The sequence below is a fragment of the Musa acuminata genome, unplaced genomic scaffold, assembly GCF_036884655.1.
Source record: "Musa acuminata AAA Group cultivar baxijiao unplaced genomic scaffold, Cavendish_Baxijiao_AAA HiC_scaffold_1126, whole genome shotgun sequence".
NCBI lineage: Eukaryota > Viridiplantae > Streptophyta > Magnoliopsida > Zingiberales > Musaceae > Musa > Musa acuminata.
In genome coordinates, this window is record NW_027021339.1 from 424,364 (window position 1) to 434,363 (window position 10,000).

Here is a 10,000-nt window from a genome sequence, read left to right on the forward strand (position 1 = left end):
GTATAGCAGGGACGGTGCTGCCTCACGCTTCGCTCACTGTTCGCCGCTCGCCGCTCGCTCGCGCAGCCAAAAATGGCCTGTTTTGGCCCGTTTTTGGGCTGTTTTGGCCTGTTTTTGGGCTGTTCTTGCGTGGTGCGGTGACCATCGTGAGCGGAGCAAAACGTCAGCCATCTCAGCACCCTGGAACCCCCCGGGTGGCACAGGGCTGGATGGGGCTTTCGTATAGCAGGGACGGTGCTGCCTCTCGCTTCGCTCGCTGTCCGCCGCTCGCCGCTCGCTCGCGCAGCCAAAAATGGCCAGTTTTGGCCCGTTTTTGGGCCGTTTTGGCCTGTTTTTGGGCTGTTCTTGCGTGGTGCGGCGACCGTCGTGAGCGGAGCAAAATGTCAGCCATCTCAGCACCCTGGAACCCCCCGGGTGGCACAGGGCTGGATGGGGCTTTCGTATAGCAGGGACGGTGCTGCCTCTCGCTTCGCTTGCTGTCCGCCACTCGCCGCTCGCTCGCGCAGCCAAAAATGGCCAGTTTTGGCCCGTTTTTGGGCCGTTTTGGCCAGTTTTTGGCCTGTTCTTGCGTTGCGCGGTGACCGTCGAGAGCGGAGCAAAACGTCAGCCATCTCAGCACCCTGGAACCCCCCGGGTTGTCACGAATGGTCGTCGCGCACCCGCAACAACTCCGTTCAACGAACCGTTCGTCGCTCACACCCGCATGTACAGCTGCCCAACAGCATGTTTTCTCATGGTTTTGGGTCATTTTGCTTGTAAATATGTAAGTTCGAACAAGCTGCAGCGTTGCAAAGCGACCGCTCACCGAACCGAGCAAAACAGCCCCAAAACAGCCCAAAACGGCTTCGTTTTCGCGTGCCGCGGGAGGTGAGCGGAGTGCTGCCTCCGCTCACCAAAACGTCAGCCATCTCAGCACCCAGGAACCCCCCGGGTGGCACATGGCTGGATGGGGCTTCGGTTATATACCGGGCGTTGAACACTCTTTCGCAAGTTCGCACGTGACCTTTACGGGAACTTGGTGTTGCGTCCGGGACCAGGTGAGCGGCTGTTTGTGGGCTTGCAGCTGTTCGTTCATCCTTGAAAGCCTTGCTTTTCCCCCTCTCCCTCTTTTCTCTTGTGCACACAAGGTGTTCGACGAATTGCTTGTAAAGCTTTCCTTTTCGCGAGACTTCGGGACGTGTCCGTTGCTCGTTCTTTCGATCTAACTCTCTGTCTCTTTTACAGGTCCTTCGGGACCTGCGAGAGGTTACAAAGTGGGCTGATCCTTGCGGAGCAAGATCGCAAGGGCGAAGCGCGACTTAGGCAAGGCAAGCTAAGTTCGCGTCTTTGCCGCAAGAGTGACTCGCGACTTAGGCAACGCAAGCTAAGTTCGCGTCGTTGGCCGCAAGGGTGCCGCACGCCTTAGGCAATTCCAGCTAAGGTCGTGACATTGTGGTATCAGAGCGGGCAAGCTCTTCGATCGAACAGCGAACGAACTTCGCAACTTCGCCATGGCAAAGCATCGTGGCGAATCAAGCAAGACGGGGCAGGCCGGACCCTTGCCCCAAGCAGCCGCAGGTGGGCTGCATGTGCACACTCGCTCTCATGCTGTTGGAGCCGCTCATGAGGATCGCGGCAGCGAACAGGATGAGCGAGAAGTTGGCAACTCTCCGCGAGCGGAGGAAGCGCAATCTGGTGCGCTAACTGGGAAAAAGAGTCATAAGGAGAGACTCACGACGGCGGAAACCCGCCTGGATGTTCTGGAAGCGAGCATGGAGGAACTCTACCATGGCCAACAAAGACTTGTTGGGGTAGAGAGCTCGCAAGAGGAAGCGGAGTCCAGGATCGACAAGGTCGAGGCCCTAGTCGACCGACTGTCCGATGACACCAAGGACTCCGTGCAGCACTTACAAGATGTTGTGGCGGAACTCACGGCGAAGGTGGCTATGCTCACAAGAACGCTAAATGCGGGAGGAGGCAACACCCGCGTTGCACCGCCACAAAACTTGAGGGCACCTGAGCCCCATGGATACGGAGGGGCCAGAGATGCCAAGGAGCTCGAGAACTTTCTGTTTGACATGGAACAATACTTCCGAGCTACGAGACCCGATTCTGAAGATACCAAAGTTTCAATAGCAACAATGTATCTGAACGGAGATGCGAAACTTTGGTGGCGAACTCGTTGGGAGGAAATCCAACAAGGTCGGTGTCGAGTCGACACATGGGAAGACTTGAAGCGAGAGTTGAGAACTCAGTTCCTACCGGAGAACACAGAGTTCGTCGCAAGAAGGAAGTTGAGACAACTCCGCCAAAGTACCACCATCCGAGACTATGTAAAGCAGTTTTCTGCACTGATGCTGGACATACAGGACATGTCCGAGAAGGACAAGTTGTTCAGTTTCCTTGATGGTTTGAAACCATGGGCTCAGCAAGAGCTGAATCGAAGGAATGTTACCGACGTGGTCGGGGCAATTGCAGCTGCAGAAAGGCTCACCGACTTCGTTTCCTCTGAAGACCCAGCGAGAAGGAAACAATCTTCAAGCAATCGCCCTCAAAAACATTCTCGAGGGAAGGAGCTCGGGGGCGAACAGAAGAAGAAGAGCTCCCACAAAGGGCCGAACCCAAAAGGCAAGGCCTCGAAACCTGGAGGATGCTTCTTGTGCGGAGGACCGCACATGGTAAGGGAGTGCCCACAGAAGCAGGCACTCAACGCTCTGACAGCTTCTATCCACCCTCCCCGATCGGACAAGGGCAAAGCTGTTGCCCTTAGCTCAAGCAGTTCTGAATCCAGCAGCGACGATGAAGAGTCGCAAGGACCCCGAATGGGAGCAATGCGTTTGTTGAACGCTATGCGGGGTCAAGTGGGGGAGAACATGAAGACGAAGGCACAAAAAGCAGGAAGTAGTGAACTGATGTATGTGGACATCAAGCTGAATGGCCAAACGACCCGTGCAATGGTGGACACGGGCGCTACCCACAACTTCATAGCCGATCGTGAAGCACAGCGACTTGGGTTGACATTGGAGAAGAGCCCAAGCCGAATGAAAGCAGTGAACTCGGAGGCCAGGCGAATCTCCGGATTGGCGAAGGGAGTTCCCATCAGAATCGGGACTTGGAGCGGAACCACCAACATGATGGCCGTGCCACTAGACGACTTCCAAGTGATTCTTGGAATGGAGTTTATGCACGCGGCGAAGTTGGTGCCGATGCCATTCTTGAATTCCCTATGTATGATGGGAGGCGATGACCCCTGTGTGGTGCCCGTCTCTCGGAGAGGAACCAAGGAGCCCCAACATATTTCGGCATTACAATTGAAGAAAGGGGTGCGAAAGGGCGAACTAACATTCGTGGCTGCTATGAAGCTAGAGCCACTCAATGAAGAAGCCATTCAAGAACCTGCTGTGGTGGCCAACGTCCTGAAGGAGTTCAAAGACGTTATGCCACCTGAGTTGCCGAAGACTCTTCCGCCACGCAGAGGCGTGGATCACAGTATTGAGCTGGAGCCAGGAGTGAAGCCTCCAGCGAGACCACCCTATCGCATGGCCCCGCCAGAGTTGGCAGAACTTAGAAAGCAGTTAGGTGAACTGCTAAGCGGTGGTCTCATCCGCAGCTCAAAAGCACCTTTCGGAGCTCCAGTTCTCTTTCAGAAGAAACAAGATGGGAGTCTCCGATTATGCGTCGACTATCGAGCCCTCAACAAAGTAACGGTGAAGAACAAGTATCCCATTCCGCTCATCGCGGACTTGTTCGACCAATTGGGCAAGGCGAAGTATTTCTCAAAACTCGACCTTCGGTCGGGGTATTGGCAGGTGCGCATTGCTGAAGGCGACGAAGCAAAGACTACATGTGTGACCAGATATGGAGCGTTTGAGTTCTTGGTGATGCCTTTCGGCTTAACCAACGCTCCGGCAACATTCTGTACTCTCATGAACCAGCTATTCAAGGAGTATTTGGATAAGTTCGTGGTCGTCTACTTGGACGACATCGTCGTTTACAGCCAAACGCTCGAGGAGCACGTCAAGCACCTTCGGACGATTTTCAAGGTTCTCAGGGAGAACACTTTGTTCGTAAAAAGGGAGAAATGCTACTTTGCTCAGACTGAGATCCTGTTCTTGGGGCACCGAATCGGTGATGGCTCCATCCGGATGGACAAGTCGAAGGTGCAAGCAGTTGCGGAATGGCGAACTCCAAAGAAGGTGCCAGAGTTGAGATCCTTCCTTGGTTTCGTCAACTACTATCGACGCTTCATTGCTGGATATTCGAAGCGGGCAACCCCACTGACGGAGTTGCTGAAGAAGGAGCAGCCTTGGAAGTGGTCTGACAAATGTGAGATAGCATTCCAAGATCTGAAGGCTGCTGTTCTAGAAGAACCAGTGCTCAAATTGCCAAACTATGGAGAGCCCTTTGAAGTCCATACAGATGCTTCGGACTTTGCTATTGGTGGAGTACTCATGCAAGAAGGTCATCCGGTGGCCTACGAGAGCCGCAAACTCAACGAGACCGAGAGGCGGTATCCAGTGCATGAGAAGGAGATGACAGCGGTGATCCACTGCCTACGAGTTTGGCGACACTACCTCCTTGGGTCGCGATTTGTGCTGAGGACAGACAACATCGCCCTGAGCTATTTCCAAACTCAGAAGAAACTCTCACCAAAGCAGGCAAGGTGGCAGGACTTCCTGGCCGAATTCGACATGGCAATGGAATACAAGCCCGGGAAGGCGAATGTCGTGGCCGATGCACTGAGTCGGAAAGTGGAATGCGTGAATGCTGCACAACTGGAGGGCAGAGGCCAAGCAAGTCAGTTACACTCCACCTTCCTTTCCCGAATCAGAGATGGACTGTATAGTGATCCCCAGGCCGTTATCCTGATGCAGCTCATCAAAGAAGGCAAGGCACGACGATTTTGGGTCCAGGAGGGACTTGTTTACACAAAAGGGAATAGGGTTTATGTTCCCCGAGTGGACAATCTAAGGCGTGAACTCTTGAAAGAGTGTCACGATTCCCTTTGGGCTGGACACCCCGGCATTCACAGAACGTTGGCTCTCGTGGAGAGGGCCTTCTACTGGCCAAAGATGGGGATTGATGTGGAGGAGTATGTTCGAACATGCCTTACTTGCCAACAAGACAAGGTGGAGCAGCGGAAGCCGGTGGGGCTTTTGGAGCCGTTGCCCGTACCAGAAAGGCCATGGGAGAGCATTTCCTTAGACTTCATATCAAGTTTGCCACCTGTAGGGGGACTCGGATCGATACTCGTGGTGGTCGATCGGTTTTCGAAGTATGCAACTTTCATTGCTGCTCCCCTACACTGTTCAGCAGAAGAGGCGGCCAGACTAATGATGAGGGACGTAGTGAAGTATTGGGGAGTCCCACACAATATCATTAGTGATCGAGACGCTCGGTTTCTAGGACGATTCTGGACCGAGCTATTCAAATTGTTGGGATCAAAATTATACTTCTCTACAAGCCTCCACCCCCAGACGGATGGTCAGACTGAAAGAATAAATTCGCTCTTGGAGCAATATCTCCGGCACTACGTGAGTGCCAATCAACGAGATTGGGTGAAGCTGTTGGACATTGCCCAATTCTCCTACAACTTGCAGCGGAGCTCTGCGTCCAACAAGAGCCCCTTCGAAATTATCACTGGACAACAACCGTCGACTCCGCACACCATGGCAATTGGGTATACTGGAAGTAGTCCTTCAGCCTATCATTTCGCTAAGGAGTGGCACCGAAATGCAGATATTGCGCGGGCTTACTTGGAGAAGGCGGCAAAGAGGATGAAGAAGTGGGCCGACTTGGGAAGGCGACCGCAAGAGTTCAAAGTTGGCGATTTGGTGTTGGTAAAGCTCCAACCAGCATCACTCCAATTCTTCAGGAACAGAGTTCACAAAGGATTGGTGCGTAAGTATGAAGGACCCTTCCCAATTATCAGCAGGGTAGGCAATGTTTCTTACAAGTTGCAGCTGCCGGCGTGGTTCAAAATTCACAACGTTCTTCACGCCAGCAACCTGAAGGCCTACCATTCGGATCCGCAAGACGCTTCTCGAAGTGTTCCAACTCGGCTACCTCCCATCACAGCCTCCTACGAGAAGCGAGTGGAAACCATTCTGGCGGATCGCAAGATAAAGCTACCCAACGGAGCGGAACAGACAGAGTACTTGGTGAAGTGGCGAAAGCTTCCCCGAACTGAAGCCAGTTGGGAGCCTGAAGACGCCCTGCGACATGAAGAAGAAGTCATCAACACCTACCAACAAGCGTCGACGAGGGCGTCGACAGTTTAAGTGGGGGAGAATGTCACGAACGGTCGTCGCGCACCCGCAACAACTCCGTTCAACGAACCGTTCGTCGCTCACACCCGCATGTACAGCTGCCCAACAGCATGTTTTCTCATGGTTTTGGGTCATTTTGCTTGTAAATATGTAAGTTCGAACAAGCTGCAGCGTTGCAAAGCGACCGCTCACCGAACCGAGCAAAACAGCCCCAAAACAGCCCAAAACGGCTTCGTTTTCGCGTGCCGCGGGAGGTGAGCGGAGTGCTGCCTCCGCTCACCAAAACGTCAGCCATCTCAGCACCCAGGAACCCCCCGGGTGGCACATGGCTGGATGGGGCTTCGGTTATATACCGGGCGTTGAACACTCTTTCGCAAGTTCGCACGTGACCTTTACGGGAACTTGGTGTTGCGTCCGGGACCAGGTGAGCGGCTGTTTGTGGGCTTGCAGCTGTTCGTTCATCCTTGAAAGCCTTGCTTTTCCCCCTCTCCCTCTTTTCTCTTGTGCACACAAGGTGTTCGACGAATTGCTTGTAAAGCTTTCCTTTTCGCGAGACTTCGGGACGTGTCCGTTGCTCGTTCTTTCGATCTAACTCTCTGTCTCTTTTACAGGTCCTTCGGGACCTGCGAGAGGTTACAAAGTGGGCTGATCCTTGCGGAGCAAGATCGCAAGGGCGAAGCGCGACTTAGGCAAGGCAAGCTAAGTTCGCGTCTTTGCCGCAAGAGTGACTCGCGACTTAGGCAACGCAAGCTAAGTTCGCGTCGTTGGCCGCAAGGGTGCCGCACGCCTTAGGCAATTCCAGCTAAGGTCGTGACAGGGTGGCACAGGGCTGGATGGGGCTTTCGTATAGCAGGGACGGTGCTGCCTCACGCTTCGCTCACTGTTCGCCGCTCGCCGCTCGCTCGCGCAGCCAAAAATGGCCTGTTTTGGCCCGTTTTTGGGCTGTTTTGGCCTGTTTTTGGGCTGTTCTTGCGTGGTGCGGTGACCATCGTGAGCGGAGCAAAACGTCAGCCATCTCAGCACCCTGGAACCCCCCGGGTGGCACAGGGCTGGATGGGGCTTTCGTATAGCAGGGACGGTGCTGCCTCTCGCTTCGCTCGCTGTCCGCCGCTCGCCGCTCGCTCGCGCAGCCGAAAATGGCCAGTTTTGGCCCGTTTTTGGGCCGTTTTGGCCTGTTTTTGGGCTGTTCTTGCATGGCGCGGCGACCGTCGTGAGCGGAGCAAAATGTCAGCCATCTCAGCACCCTGGAACCCCCCGGGTGGCACAGGGCTGGATGGGGCTTTCGTATAGCAGGGACGGTGCTGCCTCTCGCTTCGCTCGCTGTCCGCCACTCGCCGCTCGCTCGCGCAGCCAAAAATGGCCAGTTTTGGCCCGTTTTTGGGCCGTTTTGGCCAGTTTTTGGCCTGTTCTTGCGTTGCGCGGTGACCGTCGAGAGCGGACCAAAACGTCAGCCATCTCAGCACCCTGGAACCCCCCGGGTGGCACAGGGCTGGATGGGGCTTTCGTATAGCAGGGACGGTGCTGCCTCACGCTTCGCTCGCTGTTCGCCGCTCGCCGCTCGCTCGCGCAGCCAAAAATGGCCTGTTTTGGCCCGTTTTTGGGCTGTTTTGGCCTGTTTTTGGGCTGTTCTTGCGTGGCGCGGCGACCGTCGTGAGCGGAGCAAAATGTCAGCCATCTCAGCACCCTGGAACCCCCCGGGTGGCACAGGGCTGGATGGGGCTTTCGTATAGCAGGGACGGTGCTGCCTCACGCTTCGCTCGCTGTTCGCCGCTCGCCGCTCGCTCGCGCAGCCAAAAATGGCCTGTTTTGGCCCGTTTTTGGGCTGTTTTGGCCTGTTTTTGGGCTGTTCTTGTGTGGCGCGGCGACCGTCGTGAGCGGAGCAAAATGTCAGCCATCTCAGCACCCTGGAACCCCCCGGGTGGCACAGGGCTGGATGGGGCTTTCGTATAGCAGGGACGGTGCTGCCTCACGCTTCGCTCGCTGTTCGCCGCTCGCCGCTCGCTCGCGCAGCCAAAAATGGCCTGTTTTGGCCCGTTTTTGGGCTGTTTTGGCCTGTTTTTGGGCTGTTCTTGCGTGGCGCGGCGACCGTCGTGAGCGGAGCAAAATGTCAGCCATCTCAGCACCCTGGAACCCCCCGGGTGGCACAGGGCTGGATGGGGCTTTCGTATAGCAGGGACGGTGCTGCCTCACGCTTCGCTCACTGTTCGCCGCTCGCCGCTCGCTCGCGCAGCCAAAAATGGCCTGTTTTGGCCCGTTTTTGGGCTGTTTTGGCCTGTTTTTGGGCTGTTCTTGCGTGGTGCGGTGACCATCGTGAGCGGAGCAAAACGTCAGCCATCTCAGCACCCTGGAACCCCCCGGGTGGCACAGGGCTGGATGGGGCTTTCGTATAGCAGGGACGGTGCTGCCTCTCGCTTCGCTCGCTGTCCGCCGCTCGCCGCTCGCTCGCGCAGCCAAAAATGGCCAGTTTTGGCCCGTTTTTGGGCCGTTTTGGCCTGTTTTTGGGCTGTTCTTGCATGGTGCGGCGACCGTCGTGAGCGGAGCAAAATGTCAGCCATCTCAGCACCCTGGAACCCCCCGGGTGGCACAGGGCTGGATGGGGCTTTCGTATAGCAGGGACGGTGCTGCCTCACGCTTCGCTCACTGTTCGCCGCTCGCCGCTCGCTCGCGCAGCCAAAAATGGCCTGTTTTGGCCCGTTTTTGGGCTGTTTTGGCCTGTTTTTGGGCTGTTCTTGTGTGGCGCGGCGACCGTCGTGAGCGGAGCAAAATGTCAGCCATCTCAGCACCCTGGAACCCCCCGGGTGGCACAGGGCTGGATGGGGCTTTCGTATAGCAGGGACGGTGCTGCCTCACGCTTCGCTCACTGTTCGCCGCTCGCCGCTCGCTCGCGCAGCCAAAAATGGCCTGTTTTGGCCCGTTTTTGGGCTGTTTTGGCCTGTTTTTGGGCTGTTCTTGCGTGGTGCGGTGACCATCGTGAGCGGAGCAAAACGTCAGCCATCTCAGCACCCTGGAACCCCCCGGGTGGCACAGGGCTGGATGGGGCTTTCGTATAGCAGGGACGGTGCTGCCTCTCGCTTCGCTCGCTGTCCGCCGCTCGCCGCTCGCTCGCGCAGCCAAAAATGGCCAGTTTTGGCCCGTTTTTGGGCCGTTTTGGCCTGTTTTTGGGCTGTTCTTGCATGGTGCGGCGACCGTCGTGAGCGGAGCAAAATGTCAGCCATCTCAGCACCCTGGAACCCCCCGGGTGGCACAGGGCTGGATGGGGCTTTCGTATAGCAGGGACGGTGCTGCCTCTCGCTTCGCTTGCTGTCCGCCACTCGCCGCTCGCTCGCGCAGCCAAAAATGGCCAGTTTTGGCCCGTTTTTGGGCCGTTTTGGCCAGTTTTTGGCCTGTTCTTGCGTTGCGCGGTGACCGTCGAGAGCGGAGCAAAACGTCAGCCATCTCAGCACCCTGGAACCCCCCGGGTGGCACAGGGCTGGATGGGGCTTTCGTATAGCAGGGACGGTGCTGCCTCACGCTTCGCTCACTGTTCGCCGCTCGCCGCTCGCTCGCGCAGCCAAAAATGGCCTGTTTTGGCCCGTTTTTGGGCTGTTTTGGCCTGTTTTTGGGCTGTTCTTGCGTGGTGCGGTGACCATCGTGAGCGGAGCAAAACGTCAGCCATCTCAGCACCCTGGAACCCCCCGGGTGGCACAGGGCTGGATGGGGCTTTCGTATAGCAGGGACGGTGCTGCCTCTCGCTTCGCTCGCTGTCCGCCGCT